At 36.0% G+C, this 18709-nt stretch overlaps 1 protein-coding gene and 1 long non-coding RNA gene across 4 annotated transcripts in view; both read left to right on the plus strand.

Annotated features, from left to right (window-relative positions):
• Nucleotides 1-18709, plus strand: part of LOC141428190 (uncharacterized) — a 51329-nt gene that overhangs the window by 7578 nt on the left and 25042 nt on the right. The window lies entirely within an intron of this gene.
• On the plus strand, nucleotides 12305-16280 carry LOC141428189 (uncharacterized). The gene is made up of 3 exons (XR_012451406.1): nucleotides 12305-12375; nucleotides 13921-14081; nucleotides 14185-16280. It is a non-coding gene; the product is annotated as an uncharacterized lncRNA (long non-coding RNA).

Here is an 18709-nt window from a genome sequence, read left to right on the forward strand (position 1 = left end):
TTCACACAGTTGACAGTTCAATCCCACAGGGCAGCGTTTTAGGATGTGTGCTTTTCCTCATTTACATAAATGACCTACCTCAGATCACTGAACACAAATGTGTTCTGTTTGCTGACGATATATCAATCCTATTTAAATGCAACAATGAACAAGATAGTAACACTTTAATCCCAAATACTTACCATACCATAGCTCATTGGCTTCAAGACCACAATCTTATAATTAATAATAGCAAAACAAAAATCATCCAGTTCAGACCAAGACAAAAACAACAAATTAATTTAAACTCAATTTTAAAGATTATTAACGTAGAAGAAGTTGGCGAATGCACATTGTTAGGGGTAACTATTGATAACCATTTAAATTGGAAAAAACACATCAAAAACTGTAAAGTTAACATGTCACAATTCATGTATGCGCTGAGCGTTCTCAAGGCAAATACCAGCACGGCTTGTGCGTTGGCAACGTACCATGCGCACGCGGCCGCCTGGCTGCGCTACGGGCTGCTGCTGTGGGGGCATAGCTCCGACGCGCACCAGCTCTTTGTAATGCAGAAAAAAATGTCTGAGGATTCTAGCCAATATCCAACCAAGCAGTTGCAAACCACATTTCAAAAATTTAAATATATTAACCCTACCATCACTATATATATTAGAAACAGCAATCTTTGTCAGGAAAAACCTACATTTGTACCAATTTTCAAAAAGTGCCCGTCGAACCCATAAATTAGTCCTTCCTGAACCCATACTAGAAATCTACAAGAACAGCCCGTATTATAGATCAATTAACATTTACAATAAATTACCTTTAAATACAAAAATATCAAAAATAATACTTTATTTATAGCTAAGTTAAAAACAGACCTTTTACAAAAATGTTATTATTCTATCACAGACTTTTTAAATGAATAAAAATATAGATATTTTATTTGTTTGTTTAGAAATAAATTTGTTGTGATATTATATTAAATTAATAAACATTTAGGTAGAAACAAATTATTATCGTGCCATACCTAATACATAATTTAACTTTGTGCAATTTCAATAATAGAAATATATTTTTTTTTAAGTCTAGTATTTTTTAAGTAGTTTTTAGGCAGGGCTTTTAGTTGTGTATTAGATTTTAATTTCATACACAATAATTGTGGCTATACCCTACCAGGGTGCATAATTTCTGTAAGTACTAGTATTTATAAGTCTTATGTTTTTGCCAAATAAATGAATACTGAATACTGAATTATAAGCAATCCCACACTACGCGTGGCACGACACGCTCTTGAAAGGAAATTACAAGTTTACATTACAATTGTTAAAGACTATACATAGCCATTTTTCAAAGACAACAGTGGACAGGCACTCTAATGAAGATTTGCATGTAAGTTAATACATTCCTTGAGTTGTTAGAAGGAGGTGGTCGTCATTTCCCATCAGATGAGCCGCTTATTCGTTCGTCTCCCTCCTCTCATAATAAAAAAAGTAAATAGATAGGTATGTAATGTGTTACCGCACCGCGTTGATGTCTTTTGGCCGCAGCACTTATTGCAATCTCAAGTCGCAAGAAAATTCAAATTACGTCAGGAAAGTCGAGATATTGGCTCAGAAAATGAAGATCGGCTTTCGCTAGATTTCGTGCGAGACACAAATTAGCCTACTTTTATGTTTGCCATGCCACAACAAATCATTGTGGTCATGTCAATTACACAAAATAGCACCTTTCTCTGTTTTATAAAACAAACGCTTTGAGGACTTATTAACATATAGCAGTCTCTGTTTGTGTATTGACAACATGTAAGCGTCCATGTTTGCATACTAAATAATATGACAAAGCTCGAAGCTGCGCCGGTTCGGTGGGGCATAAATCGACAAAGAAAATGACTGGCTCGTCCTTCATTCTTATTCCTTCCCACTAAGCACAAACCTTACCGAAACATCGCTGCAATGTTGATCTAGCTCACATTATCAACGTTGCCAACGAACCTTGCCAGAAAGTTGCCAAACATACATTATCAAGGAGTTTGAATGCCACATATGCAATGTTGCCGCATCTTGCAGCAACCTTGCAAATAAAACGTTACAAAATAAATGTTGCCTAAAAGTGCCATATCAAACTTACTGTAAGTTATTTTTATAACGTTATTGTAACTTTGCATACTTAACAATTTGAAAGTTGCAAACGCAATCTTACTGCAATGTTTCAAGCGTAACGTTATAATAAAAACGTTTTTGTAACGTTTCACATCATAGTTACCTTAATATACATGTGCAACTTTGCTACAAGGTTAGTTTTACTACATTACTTCTGTTAAGTTGTCTAAAGCTTTAAAATGAAACATTTTAAACGTTACAACGGTAAAGTTCCTGCAGCTTACAATTCTGTCGTTAAATCAACGTTGCCAAGGAAACTTCCAAGTAAGCTACCACAACTTAAAATTGTAACGTTTTGAACATTACTTGAGCAATGTTTTTGCAAAGTAGCGTGACAAATGTACCTATAAGTTACTTGCGCAATATTGTTGTAACTTTGCATGTTAAATATTTTGAAAGTTCCAACCGCAATCATGCAGCAACCTTTGAAATATAATGTTATAATTTAAAAAGTTACAGTAACCTACCGCCAAATGGTTAGTGAAATTTACATATGCAACTTTGCTGCAAAGTTAGTTTTGTTACATTATTCATGTTAAGTTGCCCTAAGCTTTAAATTGCAAACCTTTTAAAACGTTACAACGATGATGTTCCTGCAACGCTAAATTCTGGCGTTTAATGTACGGTGCCAAAAAACTTCCACGTAAGCTACCACAACTTTAAATTGTAACGTTTTCGAACATTACTTGAGCAATGTTTTTGCAAAGTAGCGTGACAAATGTACCTATAAGTTACATGCGCAATATTGTTGTAACTTTGCATGTTAAATATTTTGAAAGTTCCAACCGCAATCATGCAGCAACCTTTGAAATATAATGTTATATTTAAAAGTTACAGTAACCTACCGCCAAATGGTTAGTGAAATTTACATATGCAACTTTGCTGCAAAGTTAGTTTTGTTACATTATTCATGTTAAGTTGCCCTAAGCTTTAAATTGCAACCTTTTAAAACGTTACAACGATGATGTTCCTGCAACGCTAAATTCTGGCGTTTAATGTACGGTGCCAAAAAAAACTTCCACGTAAGCTACCACAACTTTAAATTGTAACGTTTTCGAACATTACTTGAGCAATGTTTTTGCAAAGTAGCGTGACAAATGTACCTATAAGTTACTTGCGCAATATTGTTGTAACTTTGCATGTTAAATATTTTGAAAGTTCCAACCGCATCATGCAGCAACCTTTGAAATATAATGTTATATTTAAAAGTTACAGTAACCTACCGCCAAATGGTTAGTGAAATTTACATATGCAACTTTGCTGCAAAGTTAGTTTTGTTACATTATTCATGTTAAGTTGCCCTAAGCTTTAAATTGAAACATTTAAAAACATTATAACGATGATGTTACTGCAACGTTAAATTCTGGTGTTTAATGTACGTTGTCAAAAAAACTTCCACGTAAGCTACCGCAGCTTGATTTTTATTTTTTCAGACATGCATGACTTGTGCATTGTTACAGAAAAGTAGCGTGATTAATGTACCATAAGTTACTTGTGTAATATTGTTGTAACATTGCTCGTTTAATATTTTGAAACTTACAACCGCAATCATACAGCAACGTTTTAAATACTTACCTGTTTTAAAAAAATCATTTCACAACCTGTTTTAAAAAACCTTTTTTTTTTAAAAACCTGTTTTAAAAAAATCATTTTACAACCACCCGACACTCAGGTCTTGACGTAGGTACTGAACAGAAAGGTTGAATACGCTATTTTTCTTTTAGGCCATTTTAAACCTACTCAACAATAAATAAGGTTGAAAATTCTACATACTTATACATTAAATGTACTTCTAAACTTTTTCGTAACTGGTTGGCGATTTCAGCAACAAAAAGCAGGACAAAAGTATTGTATAGATACAATTGCTATTGTATGTACCTAGGTCAAAGTCTAAGAACTTAGTCACTAAACTCTGCCGTCTAGACAGAGCAACGATGAGGTGCGCTGCGTACAACCAATCGAGGTTGTTACAAATGAAATCCACGTAGGTACTTACCTACATATTTTATTATAACTTGTTAGCCTTAAAATCTAAGAGTTCCACTATCCAGCTCCTGGCTCTATCATTAAACCCTCGTTACTAAGCGTAACGTACCTACCTACCTAAGCGGTATGGGACTTGTCAAAAAAGAATCTAATGAGCCCAAAGTCGAAGGTTTAGTAAGTACCAGTAAGTAGCCGTTGAAGAGTTCCACTATCCAGCTCCTGGCTTGATCATCAGATCAGCTCGATGGTACCATATTATTGCGTTGTCATCAGAACTACGCATAACTGCAAAGTTTCAAATCGATACGAGAATACGGTATTTGACAACTCCTGAATTTGCCATAAGTAGGTATCTTTAATATTATTATGAAAATATAGATGTATATACAGTGTTTAGCGAAGAGAACTTATATCGGTTGAAAATTGGATTTATAGTGTTTTTTTGAAAAATCAATATACCTGTCCTTCTCAAACGCTTTCCTCTATGCAACAAGTATGGCGCTACTGGCGTGTGACGTCACATGCCAGTATGTCTTTCTCTGTCTAATCTTGAATTTCAAAGCTTTATAACTTTGTTATTTGTTAAGGTATAGCTTAATAAAAAAAATTTATTCGATAACAGGCATTGTGTAGTTTTAATTTATACTTAAAATATATACAAAATAGTCAAATACCGCATTAGAAGTAGGTTAATTGACTTGCAAGATTTGATTACAATACTAGTAAGTACCTACATGTAGTTAGTTATATTACAAACTATTACAAAGTAATGTACTTAGGTAGTTAAACCTAAAAAAAGTTAGAAGTACACGGTCGGGACCAACCGCCGACCATCGCGTCCTTGGTCGGGTCAACCAATTTTTGCATTCGTTCTACACGGTCGGTGGTACCACGGATAGGGTTGCCAACTTTTTTTTACAAGTAATAGTATATTTAGGTCTGAGAAGAGAAATAAACAGTATTTTAGAATAACCTAACCATAAAAATTTCATTTTTAAAACAAGCTTTTTTTGCTGACTGTCTGTACTTTTGGTTGACTGTACTTGCATTGTCACTCAAACTACATTATAATTGCATACCTACCAAATTTCAAGTCGATGCTATTAACCGTTGAAGAGTTCCATCCTGCGGAGACGATCCTGGCTGGACTACCAGGATGCCACTACTAAATTATTGTATTGTCACGTGATTTACATAAGTATGCCAAATTGAAGTCAATCCGACTACTGGAAGTTCTTCGAATTTAACTTGCAAGATTTGACTACAGAAAGACACAACGGGACAGGTGAAACTAAAAACTAATAAATGCTTATAAAAATACAAACATTGGAACATAGAACCTCCTCCTTTTTTGAAGTCGGTTAAAAATGGACAGTATTTTCTTCTTTAATGTTTTAAGGGTAAATATATGGGTACTTCTCTCACAAGTTATCAATTTAGTATCATTTTTAAAAGCCTCATAAATCTCGTCAGAATCAAAACTAAAACTAAGATAAATTAACAGATACGTTCTGAAACACCGCTATTGTAAACTATGCGGCACTGACTTAGTGTGATGCTGAAAACAGTATTTTGCATGCTTTAGTTCAACAGTAAAAAGTATTTTATAGTAAAAAACAGTTTATTACTGTTTTTAACAGTATAGTTGGCAACCCTAACCACGGACACAGCCCAAGGCCTGTCGCGAGGGATGCGCTCGCGCCCCCAGGCCATTGACATCAACCAAATATCGGTCGGGTCAACCGATTCCTACACTGTCCGTCCATTTTTAAATTAACCCGACCAAGGACACGATATGATCGGCGGTTGGTCCCTAGTAACAAGTTACAACAGGTGAAGCTAATAAGAGCGTGTTTAAAAGTATCTATCTATACCTAGTGCCATCCACGAGGAGNAGGTGAAGCTAATAAGAGCGTGTTTAAAAGTATATCCATACCTAGTGCCATCCACGAGGACGCATGATTTTTGTCAAAATTAGACATTAATGACATTGTAATAAGAAGCACGGCACGCGTCATCGTGAATGAATCTACCTATACCAATGTGTTTGTAATCTATAATCTCTAGGTAGGTAGGTACAATCTATAGAGGCGGCCAAGAGGATTTACGTTACAATCTTTAGACTTCGGTGACTTCGTTTTAGTGCGTATAATAATGACGAAATCTATAATAATTTCTTAAAGACAAGCTGTAGCTAGGTAGGTATTCGCAATATTTCGCGCTTTGTAGGCGCGAAGCGCGGCGCTGGATGTAAATTATTATAGATTAACCGTTAGTTTCGGTTTCGGTTACGGATATTGGATTTTTAAAAGAAGTAAAAGTAAAATACAAATAGCAATACAATAAAAATAACAAAAAAACAAATAAGACCTATACTTGGTACCTACAAACTATAAGGCTTAAACACCTAAGTACTCGTATACTTTTGTATTTTTATTGTATTTTGCACAATAAAGAGTTTGCTTTCTAATAGGATTGTAGATGACTTGACTTTAATTTTATTGTATTAGTTATAGTTAATATACAATAGATGCAGAAGACGCCGGCTGTTCCGTCGGCTCGGCAGGCAAAAAAAACCTGTCACAACATGTCGCAATTTGACTCCGCCCCTATCCGAAACTATCAGAATTTTTTATACTTATCGGATTCGGTTACGGCTACGGATAGTTTTTTATTTCGGATATCCGATAGTTTCGTTACGGATACGGAGCTTCATAACATCCCAGAGACCCTACTAACTACGAAGTGCATAATTCGAACTTCATTTCGTGCCGTTCCGCTCACGCTATATGATTTGACACGAGAGTGAGAGGGACGATACGATACGAACTTCGATTTTCGAATTTCGTAGTAGCGCCCCTGATCTATATTATACATACAATGTAGGTAGGTACCTACTCAATCTATAGCGAGCGTGGCGCGACACTCGTGTCACACAAACAGCTGTGTGCGCGTGCTGCCGGTCGGTCATCCACGTACGCGTGATTTTAATTATATAATACGTATTGTAATAAAATCCAAAAACTATTAAGTACTTACTTAATATATCTAGACACAGCCTGTCAAGCCAAGTTCGAGCTATAATAGAACTGGCGAGCAGCACCGTGTGTAATTTTGATTTATTCTGTGATCCAAAAAAAAAATATATATATATATATATATAATATATATAAAGGTGCTTTGGGGTAATTCCACGTGGATTTTTGATAAAATGACATGACGATTGTAATTTCGTTCATTACTGCGAGTTGGTACATTATATTTAAATTCTTAGGATATTTCTGTCGTTTCCTCTAATCGATCTTATATGCTATATAAAAAAGTTTCTAAAATATGATCGATTTATGGAAATATCAACCCCGGCTCGCACCTCTGAGTTTTTCGAAATTCATGTGCGAATTACATTTGAAATTTACCACGAGCTTTGCGGTGAAGGAAAACATCGTGAGGAAACCTGCACAAACCTGCGAAGCAATTCAATGGTGCGTGTGAAGTTCCCAATCCGCACTGGCCCGCGTGGGAACTATGCCCAAGCCCTCTTGTTCTGAGAGGAGGCCTGTGCCAGCAGTGGGACGTATATAGGCTGGGATGATGATGATGATGGAAATATTGGTATTCAAAAACTAGTTACTATTTTTTTTGCACAGGGGCTATTTCGGAATACAGCGGGGTTATTCTGCATGTTATTGAAAAGTGGACTTTATTATAATTTGGCTCAAGGTTCAATTCTATTTAGGCTGAAATTACCCCATTCATTTTATTTTTTATTTCGTTAGTAATATCCATAATTACAGATTTTTTCAATCTCTTGTATTCCGAATAACCCCCAAACGCAATGTGGTTCTCAAAAAGCCGCAAAGAATATTAAATCTACATACATACATTATAGAACAAAGCTGGATTAGTTACACCATTTATAACTCGAAACAGCTGGACAGATTATTATGATCTTTGATGTGTGGATTGTACAGTTTGTCTCCTCCCGAATAGCAGAATAGGGGAGAGGAGCGAAGCCGGGGAATATACTAGTAAGTATATAAAACAATTAGAAATGCCATGTCACTTTTATATTTTGAACTAGCTTACCCGCGACTTCGCTCGCGTGAACCAAAATCATTTCAAAGAAGCAAGTATGCAAGCAACTAAATAAACTACATGCTACATCGTTTTGATAGCCGAAGTATCAGGTACGCTACCCTGTTTGACACACTGGAGATCTCTTTAATGTTGTTAGAGAGGGACCTATTAATAAGGAACACTACGCCACCCTGTGATGTTTGATTATCCTCGCGGAAGTACAGAAGGTAGCCCGAGTCTAAGGTGATGATGCCCTCTCCCGCTCTATGTACTTCACTTAACTCCTGATATGCCACCTTATGTTCTCCAGCTCCACTTCCAACTGCGCTAGAAGAGTCCTAAAAGTCCGTCCGTTCTACGTAGCCAGGCTCAGTTTACTTAGGTATCCTTGGATCGCCCGGGATTCTTAGCATCCTCTGCCCTGCCGTTACCATGAACGCTACTATGGCAAGGAATAGCGGGGCGACCGGGAACTGGGGGCCATCTCTTTGCCGTGCGCTTCATTCTGGTAGGGGTTTGCCCATAATCCTCACACTGGGCATGCGAGTTGGCGATCGTAGGGCACAGTTTATTGCACCGCCGATGCTGCAGCCCATCCGGGGCCCGGGGACTTAACTGTGGCGATTTTGGCTGCGCTATGCCGCAATCAGCCAGCTGCCAGAACCCAGTCTGTTAGACGGCAGGGTGCACCACGGGCAGGTAAGGTTGGCTTGGAGTCCATAGATGGAGGTTGGCCCCCTTACACCACAAATAAAAAAATCTAGATCTTGAAAAGTTGAAAGTTTGAATACCTCAGACAATTGGGCCAATCAACTATTTCACGGTTTAATAGGTTGAACTTACGTAGGATGGCATGTATTCATGTACACCATCTATTAAATTACAGAAAAACATGTTCACTTACATAAATCTGCAATTGTTTGAAAAATGTCGCGGACAGATTAGTGTCGGTATAAAAGTTGATTGGCCCAATTACCATACTAAGTAAGCTGGGGTTATTTCGGGAATCACTTCACTGGAATAACCCTAAAGGGTAATTCGAGATTTTTTTTTAAACTATAGCTAGGCCTTTTAGACTGACGACACAGTCATTCGCAAAAAACGATTATTTGTCATAACATTAATAGTTCAATCTTGTAACTTATCAGGTTTTAGAGATAGCGGTGTTGGGGTTATTTCGTATTTAATTTTTTGGCACGAAAATGCACTCGACCCAAAAAAAAATATATTGCACGTCGAACCGATGTCAGCGCCTCGCATCATCTGGAGAGACGCGAGGAGCGGTAAATAGGGCGTCCATTTAAGTGCTGACAGTGTTTAAACATCAACACGTTTAGGAGAAATTTTAAATAAATGGAATAACCCCGTTTACAGAATTACCCCAAAGCACCTTAAGTCAGTTTTTTTTGTACTCGTAATCTGTTAGAGTTAATTCATTGAGTACTAAATGAGCATCTCTAGTGTAATGGTTTTTTTTCTCGATCGATCGATTGTTTTTGGACGTAATATCTCCGAATTTCGAATTCGAATTCGATCTGGCAAGTTGGCAAAACCGGGGCGTCGCGTCGCCGGGTGATACTTTTGTGGCACAGCACTATGCGTCCGCACAAGACTACCAAGCTACGCCCCGCACTATTGCCTGCGGGGGGGGGAATGAAGGAAGGGCGGAGAGGTGCCGGCGCTCACGCTCACGCCGCGGCGAGCGCCGCCAGTTGCCGAGTCCTCGTCCGCGCGGAACGCACGCTGCTCTCACTGTCTGCTCGCAACTATCAACTCTCGTGCCCGCTCGCTATCAACTAACTCCATCCATAAATCCGTTTCTAATCTTGAAACTAAATTACTAACCGCTGTACATTTCTTTATCAAAATTTCTCTGTAATGTAACGCACTTTAACAGTTTTCATTCCGACTCGCTAACTACTTCTATATATACTCCCGGCCCGGATAATACCGGGTTGGAAATACCGACCCTGTTTTTCGTGTACACGCCCATAGAAGCTCCTGTCAGTTTCTAAGGGCGTAAACACAAAAAACAGGGCCGGTATTTCCATGTCGGTGTTATCCGGGCCGGGAAAGAGTGTCACCCGCGTCCGCGTGCGTCGTTGCCCGCCGAGCCCAAGCCAAGCCAGCCAGTGCCCCTAGTGTAAGTTTTCGTTACAAATACGTCTCGATCGCGTTCGCGTTAAAATCTCATTTTATTGGAAACACGAACCGCGCCTCTAGTGGAACGTTTGCGATGTTCGTGTTACCATACAAATTGAGATTTTACGCGAACGCGATCGAGACGTATTTTGTAACCGAAAACTTAAGCTAGGGGTAAAGAAGCCATTTTGATTTGATTACCGACCGTGTGGCGTGTTTGCGTGCGTGCGTGTGGCGTACGCCTGCCTAATATTTTTACAATAAAGAAGTGAAGAAGATCAAAATAATGGAGAAACCAGAAAAAGATGTAAGTTAAATTTTTACTAAATGCTTATTATTAACGACATCGACATGGCTTTGTGCCTGCCTAGTTGAATTGAAAATAGTATTTTGAACATGCAAGCTATAGATTTGACAATAGATCATAATATATACCTTGTAACGTTGATATTACCATGCTACAGTTATGTTCTGTTGTTTATTTTATTAGCATGTTTTATTTTGGTGTTTTAGTTGTATCGATCAATCATGTACCGGCAAGTTCAGTCTAATTTGAATTAAACATTCTAACCTCAAAATGCACCTTTTTCACTATAACTGCTATTTTAAAAGCACCTCGAGATAGCATATTAACTTAACTACAGGGATTGCTTTTTTACGATAAATGACGATAAAATAGCTGTTTTAGCAAAACAAAAGTTCATTTTGAGGTAAGAATGTTGTTACCGTATATAACTGTGTTCATCCTCGTAATCACCTCGACTTTGTCAGAGCAATTTAGTAATTGGGATGTTTCAAATTTTATGGTATAGAAATTTTAGTACTTAGATGAATGATTGGCGCGCGAGACCAATCATTTATCTAAGTTTTAGTAGTTCTGAATAAACAAGTCACAGAAAAAAAAAGTGACGAAATACTAACAAAATGGCTGAAGTTCAAAAATTATATTTCGCTAGGTTGTGTAAGGAAATCATATTACCTAGTTTGCGTCTCACTCTTGTGTTGATACAAGCTTTTATTTTTAACCTAAGTACTTCAATTAAGTAAATTCAGGTTTTTTTATGTAATAAATAGGAGGGGACAAACGAGCGGACAGTTCACCTGATGTTAAGTGATTACCGTCGCCCATAGACACCCGCAGCACCATCAGGAGCATCAGACGCGTTGCCGGCCTTAGGTGTGTATGAAAGTAGTTATTTTATGAAACTGCTGCGTTTTTTAACATGTTGGCTGCCATGAGCATCAACTGTGGCACCAGTGGAATCAAAATATTGTAAAGTTAAAATTAAATGCAACCACATAAATAAATAATTTTATCTCAATATTCATTTCACCTACACAGATATTTGGTTAAAACTGTTTTGTAGTAGAGAAGTTCATATTGCAGTGGTAATACTGCAGGTTTTAACAACATTTGGATACTATTAATCTCATAATTTGCGTACCTTATACTATTTATAAATATTTTTGATATGCACATAGAAATATTGACAATAAATAACTGCAGAAGGTAACAGGTAGTTTGATCATGTGATTAAAATAGAAGACAGAATGATGCAGTTAGATGTTTTAATTGATGATGTGGTCAAACCATTTATAATTAATATGGATGAGTATGAATTAAATTGTTCGGAAATTCAATCTTTTATGTTGTTTTCAGAAGCCGTATTCTGTTATTATATTCTCATATGAGAATAATGAATATGTAAGCGTCTGTCCAAGAAACTGGTTAAATGAAGACAAAAAGACATGTCTATGGGCAAAAAACAATTTTCAGAGTAAAGCCATAAATTTCAACATACCACCAGAAGGTGATTGGATAACTTATTGACATTCGCATAATAGGACATAGTAAGTATGAGACTACATGAATTTACATGTAATTCACTACAAAATAAAATTTAATATCAATAAATTCAAGGAAAAATAGTGTGAATCACAAAATCTTTTGTTTCTTTTCAGCTCCAAAATGTACAGTCACTCACCGTTTTATGCTACAGTTAATAATATGCTGCTGTTTTCCGAAGTAAGTGATTTTGAAAAATTGATGTTGGGTATTTATTTATTTTATGGGTTTTAGAAGGCACACTGTATTGCTAATAAGGTAACTTGACTGTAGCAGGTTTCCAAACTGAAATTGTTTTTTTAAAAGCTTTTATATAACTTGTAATGTATGTATATACAGTCGAGTTCATAAACTTGTAAGCAAAAATTTTATCAAAAATATCTGAACTCGACTATATTATTATGTACATATGTTGTCTGGGTGTGGAATCTTGGAAGCTTAATTTGACCCACTTCCAGTGATCGGATTGACTTGAAATTTAGCATACATATGTAAATCTGTTGACAATACAATAATCTGGTAGTGACATCCTGGTGGTCCGGCCAGTTAATAGCAACAACTTCAAACTTGGTATAGATATGTAGATTGGATGACAACGCAAGTACAGTCAACAGAAAGTACAATAAGCAAAAACAGCTAGTATAAAAATGATTTTTTATGATTAGGTTACTTTACTTTACTCTTATTTATCTAGTGGTTAAGGAGAAGGCACATCATAAATTGTGATTCATAATGCATGTGTTAATTAACAATTTTAGGTAGGTGTTCTGATATGTAACCTTAATAATTTGGTTTGATTGCAACATGTTTCTAGTGATCTTTTTTATAGTAGGTACATTGTGTCTTAAGGGCGGTAAATAAGGAATAACGAACGAGAGTATTAGAAACTGAGGGCTTTAATGAGTCGATGTTCGTAATTCTAGTACCGCCCGTGCGACATACAATGTTTTTCATCACATTTGCGAGTAAAATTTTATATTTGTAAAAGAAAAACTAATTTTAAAAATTGCCGAAACCGCTAGCTGCGCTCTTGGCAGCGCTCTGCAGCATGTGCATGGCGTGCGTGAGCAGCGCGCGCACGGAGCTGCAGCACATCATGCAGGAAAAAACTCATTTACCGACCTTGGGCTTCATGACATGAAAATTAGTACGGGCAATGACTCATCTCATTTACCGACCACGGGTTTCATGAAAAGCGCATTAAGGTCGTGGGTTTTATTTGGGGGGCTGCAACTAAGGTAGCCTGCATGTTACGACACTGGTTACGAGCAAGTGTGATGAAAAATATTTTTTATTTATTAATGTTATTCTAGTGATCTTAATTGTGCATGCATGTGCAAATTACTGGTGCCGTTAATAATGTGTTCGTAAGATAAGAAAATGTTTTTTTTTTCTCAAACATGCTCGGAAATATTCGCATTACTTCGAAAAAATAAACCGCGAAGTTTAAATACTGTTATAAACCGCTGAACCGAATTAGATGAAATTTGGTATGGAGATAGTTTGAGATCCTGGAAAGGGCATAGGACAGTTTTTATTACGGAAAATTGCATAGTTAGCCGCGGCAGACGGAATTTTGATGTTTAATTTCCCCGACAATGTTTGAGAAAAGCATTAAATACCTAAGCGTGAAAAGAGATTTCCAGCCTCGTATCCCTTTATCAACTTGGCCGGCAATCCCTAATTTCCCGGCCTCTGAAATAATGTACTATTTTTCGTTGTTAGCTAACTTGAAGGAAGCATTTGCTGTGGAAAAACGTCACAAACGTCGGCAGACGGCGTCATCTTCGTCAGACAATAGAAAAATTACCAAAAACAAAAGTATGGATCACCTCCATCACTCCCTATGAAACCAATTGAAGAGGAATTGAACGAAATACATGCGGGTAATGCTATTTTCAATAATTTGGTAACAAAGTGGTTGATATTAATAAACCAGAACTTATGGCGTTACATTAAAGCACTAACAATTATTCGTTTTTTTTTTAGATACAATGACATCTGAAAGCAGTATGGAGTGTGGAAGACCTGACACTAAATGACATCAGTAAGGATGAAGACAGTGACATGGAAAATAAGATATGATCTGGAAATAGCACAACTGATGGCGTAATTCAGGATAAGAAAAAATTAGTCAGTGAAAATAAACATAATCGAACCTGGTCAAAATCTCTGTAAACTGTTATAAATTCTGCAAACTTTTTCGTTGTTATTGTGGATTGTGTGAATCATTCATCATATTTTTTTTACTTTGTAGCTACCTACAGAATGTTTCTTGAGTCAGCAATATTATAAACGTTCCGATTCTTGCAGAATGTTCTTTACCTCTGCCTCTTTAGGTATTTTATGGGAAGACGTTTTTGTTTTTAACAAAATAGGAAAGTTTTCTATTGTATTTAAATTACTATATGAAAAATAGCAAAGCTAATCTCACCAACATTCATTATAATTGCGTAAGATTGTATGTATGTTTGTTCGTTACCTACCATTTCGTCTTAATCGTTGAACCGATTTAGGTGAAATTCGGTATACAGATGGTACAAGATAGGACATAGAATCCTAGTTTTTATCCCGGAAAATTGCATAGTTCCTGCGGGAACGGAGTCGCGGGCAACAGTTAGTTACTGAATAATTGAAACCAATATTGATGTTTTCGATATTTTAATTAGAATTAAGTTTAGACCGTATACTAAAAAAATTGCAATTTATTAAATGACTTCCTAAAGCGTGCATTATAAAGAACCTATTTTCCTTCTGTCCATTCCTATATTGAACAGACTGTATGTAATACACACATGTTTTACTTATGATTCAGACAATTCAAAATAACAACGGAAAAATTTGCAGAATTTATAACATAGTTTACAGAGATTTTGTCCAGGTTCGATTCCCGGTTATGTATGAGATTTAAATCAAAAAATTTAATGTCATTTTTATTTAGGGGCTGTTTCACCATCCTTTGATTAGTGTTAACTGACAGTTAAATGTGATGCCATCTCCGTCTATTCGAACAAAACAAATAGTGACGGCATCATATTTAACCGTCAGATAACACTAATCAATGGATGGTGAAACAGTCCCTTAATCTAAAATGAAAGCCATGGTTCCTAAGGACAGGTTTCGCTATATCTCATAGTTTCTGATTTCTCCCAACTGACCCATTTGGATTGATCAACTGTATAGTCTACTGGTCTATACTATAGACCATGTTATGTGTTCATATCTTCACAATTAACTCAAGTTGATAAACCAATTTTGTCAGAGCAATTAAGTAATTGGGCTGTTTCATATTGTATAACTCATTCACTGCCACCGACGCATATATGCGTTTTTGGAACTTCCCCCCAGTGCCGCTGTCAAAATTATTCATACATTTTGAACGCACATGTGCGTCGGTGGCACCTGTGGTCAGTCAAGTAAAGTCAGGTGGCAGTGAATGCGTTAATTCATTGAAGTTTTAGTGGTAGTCTCTAGTCATAGTCATAATTTCTATTGCATACCTTTTAATTTTCTCTCTGTGTATGTGTTTTCTGTAACGCTTACTATTTCTGGTGTACAATAAAGTCTTTGTATTGTATTGTATAATACTTATGGACATGTTTGAGCAGTCAGTCCCTCAGTCATGGTACTGTTTTAAGAGATAATATATAGAAAATGCAAATGAGACGTTCGCACAACATGCTGTACTATCTGAATCGCAGTGTGCATTTAGTATCACAAATCCCTTATACCTGTTGCAGCTCACAAGCCTGCTTGGCCTTTGGTTGTTTATATGTAATTTAATTATTGTGTTGTGGGTTTTGAAGTGTTAAATAAACATGCACGTTAACGAAGTGGTTGCCTGCCGACGCTTAATTTTCGAATAGATTATTATTATTGACATAATAATAATTTGCTTGCTTGATTTTGTTGTTTTGCATTGTGCTATAAGAATATTAATCAGCCCTCGTCTTTGCTCAACTCATAATTCTTTTGCCAAGGAATAACTGTATTTTGTATAAAATTACCCCTGTACCCTGTGTACTCAATTAAGCTGTTAAACTTAAGAATATACTTACTTTAATGACAGTAAAGCTTACAACCATATCGGGATATTTTTGCTTAATTGTTAATAGTAAATCATAAATTTTGAAATAAAAATAAGTATCTAATCTATCTTTTGTTTTTATTTATAAAGAAATTGAATGCTATTTTGGTAATTATTGTTGTTTGTTATTAATTCTTAATAACTATTTTTAATTATTGTTACTTTTGTAGCTATGTCGAAACTAGTTTAAAATGTTGCTGCTGATAGTTTGTTATTTCAGATGTTATGTCCAGTGCAGAAAGTTGCACGTGTACAATTACTGTTAAGTTTGAGATGATTAGTGCACGTGTAAAATTACTGTAACTTTAATGTAAAATGATTGAATTTCATGTAAAATCATGTAAAATGGTTGAATTTAACTGTTGTTTAAATTTAATAGTTGAATAATTTTGTAATGTGCAGACCTATACAACTACCTACCAATTTTAGAATCGCAAGTCAAGCGATTCTTAAATTGGTTGGCACTTTGTAAATGTCAGGACATTGCAAAATTATTCAGCTAATAATTTTTAGCAGCAGTTAACGTTTCAACGTCAAGTTTCATTGTCATTTTATACGAAAATTACAGTAATTGTACACGTGCAACCTAGTGCACTAATCATCTCGAACTTACAGTAATTGTACATTTGCAACCTTTCTGCACTGAACATCTGAAGCTTGCAGTAACTTTCACGTGCAACGTTCTGCAGTACTTACCTGAAACTTACAACAATAATACCAAAGTAACTTTCTGTAGGATCCTTTAGTAACGTTAAGTAACATTTATTTGAATCTTACAAATAACATAGAACTGGAACGTTTAAGGATGTTTCAAAATAATGTTACTGGCAGTACTTACCTGAAACTTACAATAATAATACCAAAGTAACTTTCTGTAAAATCCTTTAGCAACGTTATGTAACATTCATTTGAATATTACAAATAATATGGAACTGCAAGATTTAAGGATGTTTCAAAATAATGTTACTGCAACTTCACCAAGTACCTTAAAACCAAAACTTACCAGCAACGTCGCTACACAAGTTAAAGAAATGTTAATTTTAACGTTGCAGAAACCTTTCATTACAACCATACTTGCAGCTTAACAAAGTAACTTTCGTTTAAAAGTTGCAGAAAGTTTGCCACACAACTTTACTTAAGTTCTAAATACTCCTTACTGAAACTTATATAAGCAATGTTGCGAAAAAGGCTTACAAAGTGGGTACTTTCAAGCTTTCTACAACGTTTCTGCAACATTGAGAAAAAGTTGAAAGTGAAACTTATTGTAACTTTCTCCAGAGATCTTCCTGCAAGGTTGTTTTGTTTAGTTGCAATAATCGTTCAGATAAAAGTTACTGTAACATTCTTATGGAAAATTCAAGAACCTTCACTTTGAAACTTACTTTATGATACCTGTTATGGATATTGAAACTTCCCAAAGAAATGTTTCAAAAATACCTTAGAAAGTGGGTACTTTCAAGCTTGCAACAACGTTTCTACAACGTTGCCTGAAGGTTGAAAGTGAAACTTACTTCAACGTTCTCCATATATCTTTCTGCAAGGTACTTTCATGAAGTTACAATAATCGTTCATTTGAAAGTTACTATAACTTCTCGCTAGAAGTTCTAGGAAACTTTAATTCGAAACTTACTTTTACGTTATCTTTGAATGTTATTGCAACTTGCAAATGAAACGTTTCAAAAATACCTTAGAAAGTGGGTACTTTCAAGCTTGCAACAACGTTTCTACAACGTTGCCTGAAGGTTGAAAGTGAAACTTACTTCAACGTTCTCCATATATCTTTCTGCAAGGTACTTTCATGAAGTTACAATAATCGTTCATTTGAAAGTTACTATAACTTCTCGCTAGAAGTTCTAGAAACTTTAATTCGAAACTTACTTTTACGTTATCTTTGAATGTTACTGCAACTTGCAAATGAAACGTTTCAAAAATACCTTAGAAAGTGGTACTTTCAAGTTGCAACAAAATTTCTACAACATTGCAACAATGTTACAACCTTGCAAATGTAACTTGCAAGCTTCCAAATGCAACGTTCGTTAACATTTAGGCAATGTTACCTTGCTCAGTGGGTAGGAACCATGGCTTCGATTTTAGATTTATTTCAAATCTTGCAAGGTGAATTTGACGCACTTCCAGTAGTCAGATTGACTTCAAATTTGGCATTCTTATGTAAATCATCTGGTGACAATATAATAATCTGATAGGGACATCCTGGTCGTCCGTCCAGGATCGTCTCCGCATTCCACTAACCGTTGCGGAGTTCCGTCCTGCGGAGACGATCCTGGCCGAAGCACCAGGATGTGACTAGCAGAATATTGTATTGTCACCAGATTTACATAAGTATGCCAAATTTGAAGTCAGTCCGACTACTAGAAGTGCGTTAAATTTAACTTGCAAGATACCCATACATACATACATACATACATA

This window comes from Choristoneura fumiferana, chromosome 5 (genome assembly GCF_025370935.1).
Source record: "Choristoneura fumiferana chromosome 5, NRCan_CFum_1, whole genome shotgun sequence".
NCBI classification, from domain to species: Eukaryota; Metazoa; Arthropoda; class Insecta; order Lepidoptera; family Tortricidae; genus Choristoneura; species Choristoneura fumiferana.